Raw genomic sequence first — 18,672 nt, forward strand, 5'->3', positions numbered from 1 at the left:
GCGTTTGGCTTTGTCATGTTCATTTAGTTTTTAATGACACACGGTTGTGCCAATATTGATTTTAGCTTATAGGGACTCAAAAAATTTACTGTCTAGATGGATCCAAAACATTCCATCTTGCCCCTTCTGAAGACACATTGCCCCTGGCCCCGGCCTGGGAGGGGCCCCGTGGACGCGGGGCCGGGGGAGCGGGTTGAGGATTGATCACCTTTTCATTGGCATCACCCTCCCTCTCTGCTCTCTGCCAGCCCCACCTCTTGCCCTCATCAGATGGGAGTCAGGCTGCTGCCGTGGGAGGCGATGTGTTTTTCATCTTGGAAGGCAGAGCAGGACCGTGTCAAGGAAACGGGAGTTAATTTTCCAGGCACACTCTCGCGGCGCATTATTTGTGTGTGTGTGTGTGTGTGTGTGTGTGTGTGTGTGTGTGCCCGTGCACACCTGTGCCAGCTCAAGCCCAGGGCGTGCATCCGAAATAGGGACGGAGCCCTGCTGGTTATTCAGAGAGTCGCTGCAAATGTCGTGGGGACCCACGGGGGCTTGGTCACCTCTCTTCGAACATTACTTACAATTTTGTTTTTGTTTTTATTTTTAACTGGGGACCGAATAAAAATAGCAAAAGGGATTACGCAGAGAGCTGAACCTACTTTGTGTTTTCCGAACAGTCAGTTTAAGCATAAACACATACAGTAGACCCTTGGTATTTGAGGGTTTGACATTTGTAATCTCAACCGTATGTGGCTTCAGGGGTCCGAGAACAGCACTGAGGGATGGGGCAGAATAAGCAGTCAACACCGATTCAGCACATCCTTGGGCGCCAGGCATGGGGCATACTTATCTCGTTTAATCTCTCCATCACCCGTCTAGGGCAAGTGGGGAGGTAGGGAGGTCGGGCTTTTTTTTTTTTAACTCTATTTTTGAGGAAATTGCCGCTTGCGGAGATCAGGTGATGGGGCCAAAGTCACAGAGAGTAAAGGATACCCAACCTGGGTGCTCTTCTGTTTCTTGCACTTTTTTTTTAAGTGTATTGATTTATTTTGAGAATAGAGAGAGCACAAGTGAGGGAGAGAGAGAATCCCAAGCAGGCTCCACGCTGTCAGCACAGAGCCTGATGCAGGGCCCGAACCCACGAACTGGGAGATCATGACCTGAGCCGAGATCAAGAGTCCGACGCTTAACGAACCCAGCCACCCAGCGTCCCCTTTCCACGCACTTTCAATGGCACCGAGTTCAAGTCTTTACCAAGTGCCGTAAGTGAGTGTCCAGAGTGTGTCTCTGTGGGCCACAGGTCCACATCCAGGCCACGGCCACGCACGACACATTTGTTTTTCTGCCTCGGCTTGAAATGGCCCGACTCTCCCCGGGGAGCCGCGGGATATTTGCTCGGTGGCTGCCTTTCCTAACCCTTGTGTTGCCATAAAAGTAAGGCAGGCATTAGGGAGAAAAGAGATAGCTCTGTATATAGCACATTATGATAATGAATCGCATTAAATATAATTTCGTGTCGATGGCCTATTTAATCTATTTATGTAAGTTTTCGAGAGTGCTTTATTCATGACGGGAGAGTCGTTGAGAATTGAATCTGAGACTCACTGAATTTGAGAGGACCTATAAATCATCCGTGTAAGTCCCGTCCCCAGAGAGGTGAAGCGACCCCCCCAAGGTCATGCAATTAAATTTGAAGTTGTGGCCTTTTCTAGGAAAGGTGAGCATCAGACCTCCCAGCGGGAACGCAGCCCCATAAGAACGTCGGTCCTGTGGGATAATTGGTTTTTGCACGCGTCATTTCAACTTCGCGCACCATTTCTAGGAGAACGCTCACCATGGTCATTAACCACCCACCCGCCACCCACAGCTGCTGTTCCAGGCCCCGCCGTGGCTGGCTTCCGTCACTCTGCTCTGGAGCGCCTAGATCCGTAGCACAGCAAGCAAGGTGACCCTGTAGCGTCTGGGCCCTTTGTTCCTCTCTGGCCTCCCCTTGCTCCCCACCTTGCAGCTTTGCTGGCCTTTTTCGGGGTCACCTTGCTGCCACAGGGCCTTTGCACATGCCAGAACACTCCTCCCCTTGCTCCCTGCGAAAGTCCTCACGGCCTGCAGAGCTCAGTCAATCACCTCTCCTCGGGGCAGCCTCCCTGACATCTCTGGACCAATGCACTCTCATACTTGTTCGATGTAGCCGCCCTCAAGTGCAATTTTATGCTAATTTGTAAGAGACTTTAATATCTGTCTCTCCTACCAGGCTGTCAACCCCACAAAAGCACGTGCCGGTCGCCTATTGCCATAGAACAAATTACCCTCGAATTTACCGGTTTTAAGCAACCATGGCATTTTGCTCATGATTTTGGGGGTGAGGAGTTTGGAGCCGGCTCTGCCAGGCGGCTCTCACTTGGATCTCTCAGGCAGCCGCGGTCAGACGGCAGCCGGGGCTGCGGTCATCCGAAGGCTCACGTGGCCGGGCATCCGACGTGGGGCTCTCACCGCCCCCCGCAGGTGAGCACTGCTGGTTGGACGCTCAGCTGGGATGTCAGCTGGAGCACCCGCGTGTGGCCTCCCCGGCATGGTAGTCTTGGGGTTCTCGAACTCCTTACAGCCCCCAACGCGGGCCGCGTGACTTTTCCTGATCTGGCCTTGGAAGTCACTCGCTGCCCCATGCTAGTAGTCACAAAGGAGACCCCGAGGCCCCTCAGTTTCAAGGAGATGGGTGGACCCCACCTCCTTGTGGGAGAGAGGCGAGACCACACTGCACAAGGACACAGGGGACCGGAGGGGTTTCTTGTAGCCGTCCCCAGCAAATGCAACCTGTCACCCAGCAAGCACAGTGCATTTCCCCCGCTCCCATTGAATCCTTAGTACCCAGCACCAGCCTTCAAAAATTATTTGACAAGTGGATAGATGGGTGGATGAATAAACCTATGTGGTTCTATAGGTTCTGAATGTTTGTGTCTTTCCCAAATTCACGTGTTGAAACTTAACGCCCAGGGTGACGGTGTTAGGAGGTGGGGTCTTGGGGAGGTGATGGGGCTGTGAGGGCAGAACCCTCCTGAACGGGATTAGCGCCCTTATAAAAGGGGCTCCGGAGAGATCCTTTGTCTGTCCCACCACATAAGACACAATGAGAAGTCTGCAACCCAGGCAGCGGTCCTGGGCTGACCAGGCTGGCATCTGATCGTGGACTTCCGGGCTCCAGAGCTGTGAGAAGTAAGTTCCTGTGGTTTATAAGTCACCCAGTCTGTGGCATTTTGTTCTGGCGGCCCCAGATAGACGGACTTCTTGCAGAAGAAAAGGCAGGCGGGCGGGCAGGGAGACTCAGGGAGCAGACACGAGAAGGAGGTGACAGGATACGTGAGGGCGGTGGAAATATCTGTGGCCTATAGAAAGACGCATGGTCTTCAGCAGTTGAGTTCCCATGTTCCGGCTCAAGAGGCGGCTCTTCCGCAGCCCCCGCCCGACACACTCGGAGACCATTGTCGACGTGTGGGTATGAACTCAGAAAGGTAAACTCACTTCCGTATCGTTCAGAGAAAGATAAAATTCAGGGACCAAATCTGCTGTAAACACACACACACACACACACACACACACACACACACACAACAATAAGACACCAAACAGCCTCCTAGGGCATCTCTAGGCCCAGAAGAAACATAATTTAATTATCTAAGCATCCTGATTTGGCACCTGTCACAGCCAAGAGGCGACTGTGTCTTATGCTGAGACACAGAGCCGGGGGCGGGGGGAGGGGGAGGGGGCTGGAGCAGAGACGATGCATATGTCCCTGAGGGTGGGCGGCATGTTAATAATACTTCAGTCAACTTGGTACATCGCCCAGCCTGGTTCTCGCGACAGAGCGGATCCCAGATTCAGGTTCGGTGCCTGAAAGAGCATGAGACTCTCCCAGGGCCTGGGTCACCGTCCCCAGGGCTCCCACAGGCTCCTGGGTGCTGGTGGCCGTGGGGGCTGCCGGGGACAGGCTCTGACCAGCACACGGCCCTGTCTCAGACCCGGCCTGCACCCAGAGCTTCGCCGAGCACTTCCCTGGCATGAAGCCTTAGCGCCTCTCCCGCGGGCAGGACGACAGGAGCCCGCGGAGCCAGCCCGAACACAGGTCAGGCGCCCCGTCGCTCACGCCCGGGGTTGGCCCACACACAGCACCTCCCACCACGGTCAGCAGACCCCGGGCTCCCGAGTGAATGATCCCTCCCGTTGTACAAAGTGACAATTGACAGAAAATTATATTGACGGTCCCTTATTGACTATAATTACCGAACAGGAACCATCCCGGAGCCATTAACCAGAGTGGATGGAACTCAGCTGTGATTCCGCAGGACCCAGGATTGTGCCCAGTCAATAGGGGAGTATGAGTGTTTGAAAAGCCTCCCCGTCTGGCAAATCTAAACAGCACGTTCTCCTTTCTGGTGTATGTCATACCTACTTTAATAAAGAGCATCCAATCAATAGCTCTCACCTGCTCATCACTATTAGGTGCTTAAACTACTTGTCGTAGTCTTACGAGGTATCTAATACTAGAGCTGTCACTTATTGATGAAGGTATTGATGGAGATCCTAAGGTTCAGAGAGGCCCCACGACAGAGCGCAGCTGGTGGGCGTCGGGAAGGAGACGGCCCCCAGGGCTGTGATCTGGGAAGCTGGGGCTCTGGAGCTCCTCCCTCCCTGTTTGCGTGGTGGCCCCCTCTGGGGAGGGCTCGCCCACCTGCCGGGGACCAGGCTGGCCACCCGGCCGTGGAGAGCTTCACCGAGCGCTTCCCCGGCGTGAGTGGACCAGGGGCAGGGATCCACGTGCAAACCCAGGCCACAATCCATTGGGGCTGGGGGCCTCCAAATTCTGCTCCTGCTTTTCTGGAAATGGTCCTGGACCTTCACACGGATGGGAGGGGCCTCCAGCCCGAGCGCTCAGAACCTGCTGGTACCCGATAACGCTGGGGCACGGGGTCTGCCCGGTGCTGGGGTAGCTATTCCCGGGCTTTCGGACTCTCCGTGCCCTGCATCCTAGTAACCACCCTGCGGGGTAGGGACTGTCATTGTCCCATTTTACAGATGAGCGAACTGAGGCACAAGGGAGGCGAGGAACTTACCCAGGGCCACACGGCGTTGAGTGGCACACTCACTTAACTGGAGCCCCCCCCCTACCCGGGCACCAACCCGCCGTCTCACACGGGGCTTGGCAAATACAAGTTTCACTCGATGTCTGCTTGGGCCACCATGACAAAGTACTGCAGGGTGGCCGGCTAAACCGCAGGAATGTATTTTCTCAAACGTCTAGAGGCTGGAAGCCCAAGATCAAGGTGCCGGTGGGGGTGGTTTCCGGAGGCCCCTGTGCTTGGCTGGAGGGTGCCACCACGTTTGCTGTGTCTTTCCTCTGTGCACACGTGTCCCTGGTGTCTCTGTGTGCCCAGATCTCCTCCTCTTGGAAGGACACCAGTCAGATTGGATTAGGGCCACCCTAACGGCCTCATTCTAACTCAGTCACCTCTGTAACAGCCTCTGCCTCCAAATACGTCCCATTCTGAGGTCCTGGGAGTTAGGGCCACAACACACGAGTTTTGAGGGGTCACAATGCAGTCCACAGCACCTGAGAACTGGGGAGTGGCTGGGACTGGGGACAGAAACACGAGACGACAAAACCAAAAATGCGCGGGATTGCTTTTCGTCTCTCTAGAAGCCGGAGTGGATTTTCTTTTTCCTTATCATAAAGAAGGGAGGTGGGGGAAAGAGCCGGCAAGGGTGCTCCTTGTGCGACTGACTTATGCGGGCCACGGTCTCAGGAGGAACACGGAAGGCAGGGAAGGAAGAGGGATGGGAGGGAGGGGAAGTCGGGCAAACACAGCGCAGGGTCTCACCTCAGCCCCAGCCCACTGCGAGGAGCTCTAGAATGTGACTCACACCCCAGATGTCTTCCCTCCCCAGGCACGAGGGGCTGGGGACACTGTACCCCCCGCATCAGTGGATCCCTGGCTGTGGGCCACCCTGGAGGGCACCTGGGGGGGACGACCCTGCGCAGAGGGTCACGGGTGAGCCTTCATATCAGACATCTGCAGCAGCAGCCAGATGCACTGCTCCGGGGACCCAGGTGGGGCCTCACCAGCGTCTAGTGCAGGAAGGAAGGCAATGTGCTGTGTCCTCGGGCTGCAGCACCCGGTCTCGTGGGGGCAAGAGGGGAAACGCTGCGACGTACCCCCCTACTGGAACCCGTGGGCTCAGCAAGGAGGCAGCTGGAGAATGGCCGCGGGGAGTATCTGCCCTCTGGGGGGCCAGCCTCCGCCACGGGCCGGGCTTCTCCTTCTACAGGGCTCTCCCCCGGCCCAGATTCGCTTCGGGGGCCGCACGTAATCACAGACTTAGACCCAGACGTCACCCTCGCTCTGCACAGACGGCCCATCCCAGGGGTTGTGCAGACACTGGTTGGTGGCCCCAGAGGTGGGGAGAAACCAGAGGGCGAGGTGAGTGGGCGTGCCGTGGACGTTGCTTTGGGAGCATTTCTTTTCACACAGGGACAGGGCAGCTGCGGCGTGTGGGGGCTTTGCGTCTGCCAGCCCCGAGGACCCCGAGGGCGCCAGGGACCAGGCCCATGCAGGCTCCACGAAAGCACCACCCCGAAGTCCAGGGCTGCGGGGAGCGGTGCCCTCCACGTCTCTACCTCCGGAAATAGACCGGGGGAACGACCTGGGCAAGCCGTCCTCACCCGCCGGCAGCCCCGACCGTCTCTGCGGCCCCACTACGACCATCGGCACTAGTCTTCACTGATTTATTTGCTCAGTGCACGGCTGGCACCGTACAAGACACAGCGAAGACAAAGTCCCTCCCCTCGGGGCTGACAGTCCAGCCGGACAAGCAGCTTCAGCCGCAAACGCTCACTGAGACACAGGCAGAAACTCTGCCAGACGGAGACGGACCCCGCGTGGGAAGAGAGAGGAACCCGGCCCGCTCCTCTGGCCCAGGGCTTGGAAGTGCCACCGTCAGGTTTTCCCCCGCCTTGCTTCCCAAACACCCAGCCCTCTCGCCTCAGTTTCTCAGGGGGTTCCCCTGAATCCTGAGCAGTAGTGAGGGGCCAGATTTTCCACCCAACCCACCAAGGACTGATGGGGAAGCGGGGTCACAGGAGATGAAAGAATGTAATAACCGGCCGTAAGCCCTCAAGGGCAGTGCCGAGCAGGGGAACGGATTTCCACCGAGGACAGAAGAAGAGAAATCATCTACCGGCGAGGGGAGTCAGGCCGGGCCAAAGGGGGACTCCCAGTGGGCCTGGCATCACACAGACGAGACAGCAAATCATACCAACCACCGCTCACCAGCGGAGCAAGGATTGCATCTAAGTCTTTTTCTCCCCAAGGTGCAATGGGGGTAAAATACAGAGCGGTCACTAGGCCTGGAAACAGAGGTGAATACACACTATTCAGACGGATTGTTGATATTGCGATGATTGATCAAATCTGTTTCCAGACATGAAGGCCAGTGTGTATTACCCACTCCCCAGGCTTGAGGGAAAGACGACACCAGAGAGTAACTGCTGTCACGTGTCCCTAAGCGTCACTCTTCTGAGTCCTTTACTCGCATTAGCTCATTCGATTCTCACCAAGAAGACTAGGGGACAGGGGTTATTTCGTCCTAAGGGAAAGACAGGACATCAAGGCATAAAGATGTTGAGTCGCCAGGGGCGTCTGGGTGGCTCAGTCCTTTAAGCATCTGACTCTTGGGTTTGGCTCAGGTCATCTCACAGTTTGTGACATCGAGCCCCGTGTCAGGCTCTACTTGGGATTCTCTCTCTCTCTCCCCCTCTCTCTCTCTGATCCTCCCCTGCTTGCATGTGTGCTCTCTCTCTCTCTCTCTCAAAATAAATAAACAAACATAAAAAAAAGATATTGGGCGACTCAACCAAGGTGACACAGCTTGGAAGTGGAGAAAGGAGAATTTGAAGAATTTGAGCGGAAGCAGTGAGGTTTCAGGAGCAAACCCTCCTCTTGACCATCGTGTTGAAAATGAATTCAGCCTCCTCGAAAAAGGGGCAACCAGGGCCCCACACATTGTGACCAGCTAGTGCTGGTGGTCATGGACCCCAGGTCGGAGGGGTTTGGGATTTGGAGATCAAGGGACCTCCTGGCACTCGGGGGCCCATCTGAAACCACCAGGTCCCCGATCTCGTATAGCTGCCCTGAGAGCAGGTGTCTCTGACAGAACACCCGAGCCGCCTTTCAGTCCCATGTGTGTGCATGCCCACGCGTGTCCACGTGCGTGTGCGTATAGTTTGCGATCTATTGTTTTTCCCCCCGCGATGGAGAGTCAGGTGAAACTTGAACCCACCAGAGCATGCATGGCCGTCCCCCCACTTAGGCTTCCCGACTGTTTCTGAGATGTCATCGGGCCCCAGCCGCGGCAAAGAGACAGACACGTTGTCACGGGACCAAGAGTCGCGCTGTACTCACGGCCCTCCGTATCCCCTGGTTTCACAAAGTACAAAAATAGGAGGCAAGCTCGAGACAGCTCAGATGCCTGGCTCAGACAATCGCAGCCAAGGCAGAGTAGGGGAGGGAGGAGAGGAGGAACACAAGGAAAGGCGGAAAGGAAGGAAAATCGGCCACTTAAGGTCAAAGCAGTGGGAAAAACATGAAAACGCTGACAAGGGAGCGGAAGCAAGACGCCTTCGAGGTTGGAGATGTGACAACAGGACTGCCATTGCCTCTGGACTGGTGTCACCACCGTGGTCTCTCCAAGGATGGGATGCAGGACGGAGGGCTTGGTGGGGGAGTCCACCAGGGCTCAGGAGCTCCTACAGGGATGCGGGGGGGGGGGGGCTCCTGAGGAGGGGTGGGTTGGTGGCCCCAGGGCCTCCTCCATTCTTGAAGGCTGATGGCGTAGGGCTTTGATGGATGGAATTGATGGGATGGCATGCAAATGTATGCAAATGAGGCCTCTGAGAACCCGTGGTGTTTGTCTTTATTTGTTTATTTAGTTGAGACAGAAGAAAAATATATGCTCATTGTAAACGAATCGGAAAAGACAGATCTGCACAAAGAAAGAAATCAAGATCCCTGGTTAGGCCACCACCCAGAAAAAAAACAAAAAGCATTGCTAACATTTGGGTAGATACTCTTCTAGACAATTTTCTGCCCATACATATATAGTTGAGGGTTTTTTTTCCCCCAAAACCAAAATAGGTTCTTACTTTACATACTGTTTTGCAACCTGCTTTTTTTTGCATTGAAAATACATCATAAATGTGCTCGTGGCACTATAATTTATTTAACAAACTCCCTATTGTTAGAAATACAGATTGTGTTCAGCTTTCTCAGCCAAGGTTAAAAGACCCTGTGATTCTATTGTAGGAGGCAGACTGAGCCTTACGAGATTTGGGGAACAGTGCCCTTTAGCAAATCGTGTGTGTGGCAGGGATTGGGGTACCCAGAAGAAGCTCAGATTCTACAGTTACGGAAAGAGAATGATTTTTAATCTCTCAGGGGCTCGGGGAGAAAAGTGCTGGCCAGGGCTCAGGCCTGAAAACCAGAAGCAAGTCTTGGAGCCCTTTCTGCCACCTTTGCAAACAGGTCTCTTGGAGGAGCCCCACCCAGCTGGAGGCATGCTTAGACACCTCCCCAGGGACTAGGAGAAAGGCGCACATCCCCAGAACTCGCCCGTCTCCTCTTAACATCAACAACTTGGCAGACAGAGCCCTATGCCAGCTTTCATAAGGAAGGACACACAGAAGCAGAGGCCACCCCGGCCTGATGGGAAGACAGACCTGGAAGAAAGAACGCAGTGTGAGAAAACAATGTTCCACGCAAGCCGTGGGTCTCAGTGGAAAAGGAGCAAGTGAAGAGGTTTGCTTAGTGAGCTTTAGTTGTATGCCTACTGCGTGTCTGGCTCTGTGCTGGGCCCCTCTGCCTATCTCATTTAATCTCATTTAATCCTAGGAATGCGGCTATGAGGGCGCTGCCTTTCTGCGGATGCGGATACAGACGGGGACACTGAGGACCAGAGAGAGGATCACACGGGTCACTCGGAGGCAGAGCTCCAGCGTGGGCCACCTCCTCCGAGATCCCAGAGAGGCCCTATCAGGGGCGACGTGTGGTCTGCAAAGTGCGGGATGCGGCAGGAGAGAGGCTCCCGGGGGAAGGTGACTTTGGAGAGCTGCTTTGTCCCAAAGGAAGGGGCACGGAAGGGCAGAGAAAGGGACGGGTGTCAGGAGAGGGAGGGCGATAGGGTGTAAAGGGAAGAAGCAAACCCGGAGGGAGGGAAGGCGCGCTCTGAGGATGCTGCAAAGAACATGCATTCTTGAGCTTGGCATGTGCAAAGGGTGATGCTGTCCCAGGAGCCCCAGAGGGCAGGTCAGGGCGAGATCCGAAGTGGTAAGAGAGAGGCAGCCATGGTGCCTGCCCTCCACTGGGGGACTCGGGAATCAGCCCTTAGAGCCAAGGGAAAGAGCATGCGGTCTTCTGGAACCTGGCTCCTGCTGCCCCCTCCCCCTAATTACAGCTCAGGGCCCCAAGTGAAAGCCGCTTTGGGCAAGATTTATTAGGCTTCTCCTTTGAACTTGAGCTTAATTTGTTTTGCTCCATACTTGCTGGTGGCTCTGACCCAGCATTAATGGCCTATTTGGAGTCCGTGATCCTCCCGTGTCCTCTCTGAGGCTGGAGGGGGCACCCGGGCTTTTCATTTGCCCGTATAGCTTGCTTTTTAATTACGCCGAGTGGGCAGAGCAGGGGCTCTGGGCAGAGCAGAGGGCCACAGCCAATATTTATCATTATTGTTAGTATTTTCACTAACAATCCTGGCAAATGGGAAACCGTAATCTAGAGGATCTGGGGTTGTTAATTGAAAAATAATGCCGAGAGGGAAAAAAAAAAAAAAACAACAGCAACGTGGAATGAGCCACAGGAGGAAAGGGAAATGTAAGCCCCCCTCTTCCCGTGGCGGGGATGGGACAAGCTGGGGGCCTTCTGTCCCAGCAGAGAGGGCTGATCCGCGCCCTGGGGATCCGAGAGAACATCACAGAACGTCTTCCTACGTTCTGGGAAATGGGAAATGGGTTTGGGAGTATTTATGAGCTACGGGGGACTCCTTCGGGGGGTGAGGGATGAGGAGGCGAGGTCGGGCAGAGCTCAGAACAGGCACAGAGACTGCCTCTGACCTCTCCTCCTGGATGACCCACCCACACACGCAAGACTGGGGAAGGCTAAAGAGAAGAAAAGATAACAGACACCGTCAGTGGCTCAGCGGCTCTCCGTCATGCTCACCGCAGTGGGAGAGTGAATTGGTGGCCCTTTTCTGGGAAAGCGGCTCGAAAATAGGAATCCAGACCTCTTGTACGTGCGCACGCCTTTGACCCAGCAATTCTCAGCTGGCGTCCTAGTGAGAGGAGAGATAAGGGCTAAGGTAGATGTGTCAGCAGGGACTTGGGGACAAAAGTCCCTCATCCTCCCCACTTATACAGAAAGGTCTGGAGCTGTGCTGTCCAATAGGCTGGCCACTAGCCACCGGGGGCTGTTGACATTTAAATCGTCTAGCCACACTCTGTCCCTCGGACGGGCTCGTCACACCTCAGCCGCTCAGGAGTCACATGTGACGAATGGCCGTAATACTGGACAATGCAGGCGTAGGTGTCTCCGGCACCCCAGAAAGTTTTCTTGGACGGCACTGGTCAGCAGGTCTATCTCCAATCCTGGCCTCAACTCTGCAAGGCGGAAGGATACTGGTTACAAAGGAAATGTTATCGGGCATTAACATAATGCAAGCTCTACAGTACCCCCCAGGTCGCCCGGAGAATGGGGTCCAAAATCTTCTCACGGGGTCCTCTCTGACCTCACATTGGGTCGGTTTCTACCTTGTCAGAGTTCAGCAACCCTGACGTCCCACGGGCCCAGACGATGCAAACTCTTTACAACCCCAGGGCCTTTGCACCGGCCATGCCCTAAACCTATGACCCTCCCTCACTTCTCAGTCCTGGCAGGGAGAGGTGCGTGCAAATCTGGAACACGGGCCCAGAAGCAAATATAGGTAACCAGACCCTGGCAAGGAGGGATGTTGTGAGTCTACCCACCGCTTCGTAGATTGGGGCCTTCTTGGGTGGGGAGGGGGGTCATCTTGGCCTTTATTCAACAAGGGGAAGGTTCAGGTGCCGAAACAACTTTTGCTGGTTTGAGGACAGTGAGCGTATTAAGAGAGAAGAGCCCAGAACTATGGCCCACGTCCCCTCCTCCACACTCATCCCCCCCCCAACGCATGTTCCTCTGCCTTCTCTGCCTTGTGATGAATAACATAAGTCGACAATCTTGGGTTTCAGTCATTGTATCCATGTGTCCACAGTCTCCATCCTGGGTAGTACCAATGAGTGCTGGCTACAGTTTTTAACAGCCTGTCTGGGCTCCGGGCCCCCGGGCCTTAGAACCACTCTGTCACTAACCATTCCCGGGACGGTGTCCCCCGGGAAAGGTATGCTCCTCAGGGACGGGACCCTGTCATGTTCCTCTGCACATCCCCAGGCCAGGCTGAGGGCGTGGCACGTAGCTGGTGCTCAATAAACGCTTACTGTAAACGGCAGGCCTTGAAATTCAGCTCTCCCGATCAGGCTGTTAAATCCAGCCTCACCAGTCTGGAGACGATGGGCCCTGGGAAAAGCAGTGAGAAGTTTACAGCTGGGATACTCAATCGAGTGGAGGTGGTTCTAATGATCTTAACGGGCGTTGTTATTTTAAATTAACCAATTAATCTGATTTTAATGTGCTCCAACAACGCAGGCCCATCATCATCATCATCATTATTTTATAGCGCTGATGACTCGAGCCTTACGTGAGAAAAGCGGGGCTCTGTTCACCTGGTAGGTTACCCTCATGGCCCATTTGTACACACACTTCCAGGTTGCATTAAAGACGCCCAGGATTGACACTAATGTATGTTAATAGTTATCGGACTCCCCTGTAACTAATGCCTCCGTTCAAATTCCGAAGTCTGGAACGTCATCAAAGCGTCACTCTCGAGAGGGTAAAAGGAAGGCAGTGACGTGTGCAGGGCAGTGGAAGGAGGTCTCTCTCCTGACTATTTCCTCTTCACTCCCCCTGCTCATGATGAGGGCAAGCCCCCCGCCCCCCGATGCCAGGGCTGTTGACATCTTTGCAGGGTGATCTCCACGTTCCCAGTCCTCTTGGAAACTCATCACAGCAAGGCCAGACACACTGCCCAAGTCCCAGCTCCTCTCTGGCCTCCAGTCCTCTCTTCAGCCTGTCCCCCCTCCCTCAAGCCCCCTTTCCAGCCAATCTCTCCCTGGTGGCAGCCCTGAGCCGGGCACTGACATAAGAGCCACCTTGCCTTGGGGGCAGCACTGTCTGCTGGAGCAGACACGCATATAAATAAAGACGGACAGCCATGAGACAAGTGCCCATCGTGGTGGACGCGAGGTGTCGAGGCGCCCAGAGGAAGGGGCTCTGCAGGTCTTGGTGGAGGGAGGGGAGTCCCTGATCAGTCAGGGAGGGCTTCTCAGAGGAGGTGATGTTTGTGCTGAGTCTTGAGGAATGAGCTGTCATCCAAGTCACGTGTCTACACCCACCTGTGTCCCTGGGCTTCGCCATTCTGTCTGCGCACATTTACCCCTCCTCCTCTCTGCGTACGTGAGGTCTCAGCCAGCTCAGTCCCACTGCCCCACAGGGACCCGGGGCATTGAGCCACACGGAGATGACACACGGTCATCTCCACCGGCTCCCCCGCCCCGCCCCCACCAATATCTCAATCGCAAACCAGCTGCTGCAGACTCACGGGCTGCCCTCTTTGGGGATTTGATCTTTCCGGAAAGCTGCAACGCCCTTTGCGAGGTTCCCTCTGTCTGGGCCATTCTTCCCCCAGATGGTTCACCTCTGCACCTCCCTCCGGTCTCCACGGCAAGTGACTCTACACCAGGGCCTTCTCTGGCCACCCTACAAACGATCCCCACCCCACCGTGCACTCTCCGTCCCCCTTCCTTAATGAAAAATATAAATCCTTCCTGACGTACTTTTCTCCCTAGATCTTCTTATCATGGAATATACTATGGATTTCATTTGCTTATTGTTTGTTTCCCTTTGCTGGTTCCAAAGCCTGTGCATTCAGCAACTGGTTGATTGACTGTAAGCGACGCTAGCAGTCTATATTAAATCAGTCTTCCGAGATGTTAATGTGCACAAGAACCACGTGGAGCTCCTGTTAAGATACAGATTCCGATCAGTAGGTCCAGAGCGAGCCAGAGACCCTGCATTTCTAACAAGCTCCCAGGAGATGCTTATGATGCGGGTGCATGGACGACCCCACCCCACCCCCCAGAACAGCAGGGGATAGTGCGGGATGCTGGTCTGTCTGTGAACGGAGGACCCTGGGGATCCCTGGAGCCGCATGAGGAGTGCATGGCAAGGCAGCAGGCTACGAATCCGCGGAGGGTGCCAACCATGGCCTGAAATCAGAATCAATTACACGTCTTTCAGATATATGTTTCAGTATTCCTCACGCTATCAAGGATGAATAAAATACGTTCATTGAAAAGCATTACCGAACCCATAGTAACATTTCATTGTGCATTTTCTCAGCCGATAGATGCTAAACATATGGAGGATGGTGGAAAGGAGATCTAAGGGATCTTTGAACATTAAAAAATAAAAAAGTTTTAAGACCTATCTGGATCATTCGCTGGCCTTGGGTCCTGCCCGCCCTCTTCAGAAGCTGGTTGGCGGGAAGCTGGTGTTACAAAGACAATCACCCTGAGGGGACTGGCGAGAGACACGTAGGCACCCGGGCACGGGGGCAGAGCGCGGGGAGGCCGAAGGAACAGGGCAAAGGATGCTGTCACCCCCATACGCTCTCTGGTTGGCATGGCAACAGTTATGACTCACGTAAATGCTGACCCATATTTAATCAACAAAAAGAAAATAAGGAGAGTGGACGACGAGGGTGAGGGACAGACGGGCTGGCACGGTGGGGACTGGAGGGCCTCCCTGACTCTCTTCAGAGAGCGGGGCAGGGCTTCCTTCAGAAGAGTAAGGCCGGGCAGTGCACCGGGCATGGGCAGCGGCTCAGTAAACACATCTCTGCAGTAACAAAAGCAGCCACGGTGGTGACAGTGCCACCTTATTCAGCCCAGACAACAACACCGAGGTGAGTGGCAGCGGTATCCCCATTTTAAAGATGAGAAAACCGAGGCAGGGAAAGTTAAATGACTCCTCCAAGTCAGCACGGCAACTAAGCAGCGGCAGTAATCTGTGCATCAGTCGCCCTTGCACGGTGACTTGAATCTAGGTTGGCCTTGGGACATACTTTGACTGAGACAGGTTAGGAGGAGGAGGAAGAGAACGGCGTGGCCCAGCCAGGGTCCCGGCAGAGCCTGGAGCTCAGCCGACCCATCAGTGACGACAAGGCCAGAAGAACAGCCCAGCAGAGCCTGGTCCGGTTTGCAAAACCCATGAGCTACTAACATGGCTAATCCTTGAAGTCACTGACTTTGGGGCTCATTTGCTTCACTGTAGATAACTAACCCGATTAGGCTTCTCTGAGTGATCGGTAGGACGTGACTTACCCGGACCCCGCCAGACTCACCACCGGCCACCTCCCTCATCCGTCCTGCTTGTGGTGCACGCGGACCCCCAGCCACAATCTTTCATGGCTCCATCGTGTTGCAGTACACATTCCACCAAACAGGACTTTGCCTCCGCATGGTGAATCTCATGCCCTGCACCCCTCGTCCTAGTCCAGCCCCCCATTTCTCACCTGGATCATTGGAGAAGCATCTAGCTGGCCTCACCACACCCTCTCCTGCTCTCTCCAATCCGTTCTCCAGGCACTTCTGACCACGTTACCCTTTCTGTTTCTTCTTACCTGACATAGGAGGCTCGGCACAACCCAGTCCTGCTCAGCCTCATCTGCTGTCCCCTCCCCTTGTCTCCCAAACACACCGGGCTCCTCTCTCTTTCCCACCTCCAGGGTGTCCTTGAATGAGTTTCCTTCTTTTTAAAAAATGTTTAATGTTTATTTATTTTTGAGAGACAGAATGCAAGTGGAGGAGGGGCAGAGAGAGAGAGAGGGAGACACAGAATCCGAAGCAGGCTCCAGGCTCTGGGCTGTGACAGCACAGAGCCCGATGCGGGGTTCGAACCCGTGAGCCGTGAGATCACGATCTGAGTTGAAGTCAGATGCTTCGCCGACTGAGCCACCCAGGTGCCCCGAATGAGTTTCCTTCCTCCTGGAATGCTGCTCTCCCCCTCTCCAAGGCCAATTTCTGCTCATTATTTAGGATTTAGGGTTTGGGGGTGGGGTGGGCAAGGGAGATTTTACACACGGTAAAATGCATAGAGCTTAAATGTATAGCTTGGTGGATTTTGACGAATCTATACATCCACATGACCACCACCCGGATGAAGATATGTAGAGCATTTCCATCAACCATTACGCAAATTAGGATGCACAGAACATTTCCATCACGGCAGAAAGTTTCCACATGCCCCTTTCTGGTTGTTTCCTTGTGCAGTGATATTGTATTGTGGTTCCGTCGGAATGTCCCTGTTGACTAATGACCTTGAGTATCTTCTCATTTGCTTTTATGGCCCATTCAAACATGCCTTGACGTGAAGGGTCTGTTCAGGCCATTTACCCACTTTTAGTCTATTGATGTGTACGTATCCGTTGTCATATTGTTCTCAGAAAAGCCCTGAGGGCATCCTTTCCCTCGCCACCTGCCCCCCACGCGCGCGCACACACACACACACACACACACACATGATCAGAGTTATGTTTTAAGCTTTCACAGGACCTCATTCTGGCCTTGAGGATGTGGCTATGCTTTGCACAAATGACACGTACCATTACATAGTTACATGTTGGTCTTCCCTGCAGAGTCAGGTCCACAACGGTCTGGACAGAAGGGTCTCCACATCTGCCCTGGTTACTGTTGAATCTCCAGTTCGGAACACAGTCCTAGGCACCAAGGAGGTCCTCAATAATCTGTTTCACTCAGTCCAGTTTTATTGAGTGTCTCCTATGTGCCAAGCAATATTGCACTGGAGTACCGCAGTGAACGACACAGGTCACCTCACGGGGCTGCCATTCTGGGATGGGGACAGGGGTAGGAGAGAGCCAGTTAACAATGAAGCTCATAGATATAGGGTGTGCCAAGTGGTAGTGAATGTTTTGAAGTAAATAATAAAATGGCAGGAGACTAGAGAGTGACATTGCATGATCGGCGGGGAATTTCTCTGATAAGGTACCATCTGAGCAGGTAATGAAAATGAGGAAGGGAGCTGAGGGGGCATCTGGGGCAGAGCGCGGCTTAATGGACGCACAGCAAGGTTTATATGGGAGGAGGGGAGAGAGGGGTAGGGAGTAAGGTAGAGATACGAGGTAGGGGGATGCCACATAGGGCTCTGTGTTTTAAACCTTTTTCACCATAATCTACCGGGGGGAAAATTCTCCACATATGCATGTACATGCACATATACACACACACACACACACACACGCACAAGCATACGCTCAAGCAGAAGGTTTCAGGAATCGATTCTTCTCTTTACTATACATAGTATGCTCTCTGGTATGTTTCTCTTCTTTTCTCTTCTGTTCCATTTTGTTCTATTTCATATAATCAAAATGCTGATCATGACCCACCAGATTGATTTTATGACCTATTAATAGATTTCTATGTACATGGAGAAGATTGTGGATGAAAAGCTGCTGGAAGATTTTGAACAGAAATGTGATGTGACCTATGGTTAATTTCTTTCATTTGAATTTTGTATTTTAACATTATTATGGAAAATCGGAAACAGACACAAAGGCAGAGCGCGTGGAACCTTTCATTCAGCTTCAACAATTATCGGCATTTTACTGTCTCACTTTCCATAATCTCTATCCACTCCTTTGCTGAGCAGAGCTCAGACATGGGTGCCCTTAGATACACCCATACGTATTTCTAGCAAATAACAATCCCATTTTCATAACCAGCAATTATTTAATCCTTTTTCTTACCCAGGTCATGATCCATTCTTGATTGTCCCCAAAATGGGCTTTTACAGCTGGTGGGTGTGAATCAGGTTCCCAACGAGGTCCATGTATTACGTTTGGTTGGGATTTTTCCTAAGTTCCTCTCCTCTTTCCCCTCCCCTCTCTGATCGTGATGCTTATGCTACATAAAGGGAAATGAACAACTCGATGGCGTTTGACAATCATACATACTCATGCGGCCCCCACCCTCATCAAAATTGAGAACATTTTGTCACCTCGGAAATTTCCTTGATGTTCCTTACTGGTCAACCCATACTACCCTCACCCAAAGGCAACTGTTTTTCTGATTCCTATCACCATAGATTTGCTTCGCCTGCTCTTGAAGGATCGTATAAATGGAATCACACAGTTGTTGTCTGGCCTTATTTGCTCACTTGTCTGTGAGATTTATCCCTGTCATTCTGTGTATCAGTATGTAGTTCATTTCTTTTATTAACGAGTTGTATCTCATCGCATGGATGTTACTATATAATTTGATTATCTACTCTCCTGTTGATAGACATTTGAACTGTTTCTAGTTGTTGGCTACTAAAAATAGGCTGCTTTGAACATTCTTATTTATGTTTTTATGCTTCCTGAGTAAAACTTTGCTGTTGTTTTTAAGACTGTCTTTGCTCTTCTGAATCCTATTTTCATGTAAATTTTAGAAGCAGCTTA

The sequence above is a fragment of the Neofelis nebulosa genome, chromosome 16 (genome assembly GCF_028018385.1).
Source record: "Neofelis nebulosa isolate mNeoNeb1 chromosome 16, mNeoNeb1.pri, whole genome shotgun sequence".
Lineage (NCBI taxonomy): Eukaryota > Metazoa > Chordata > Mammalia > Carnivora > Felidae > Neofelis > Neofelis nebulosa.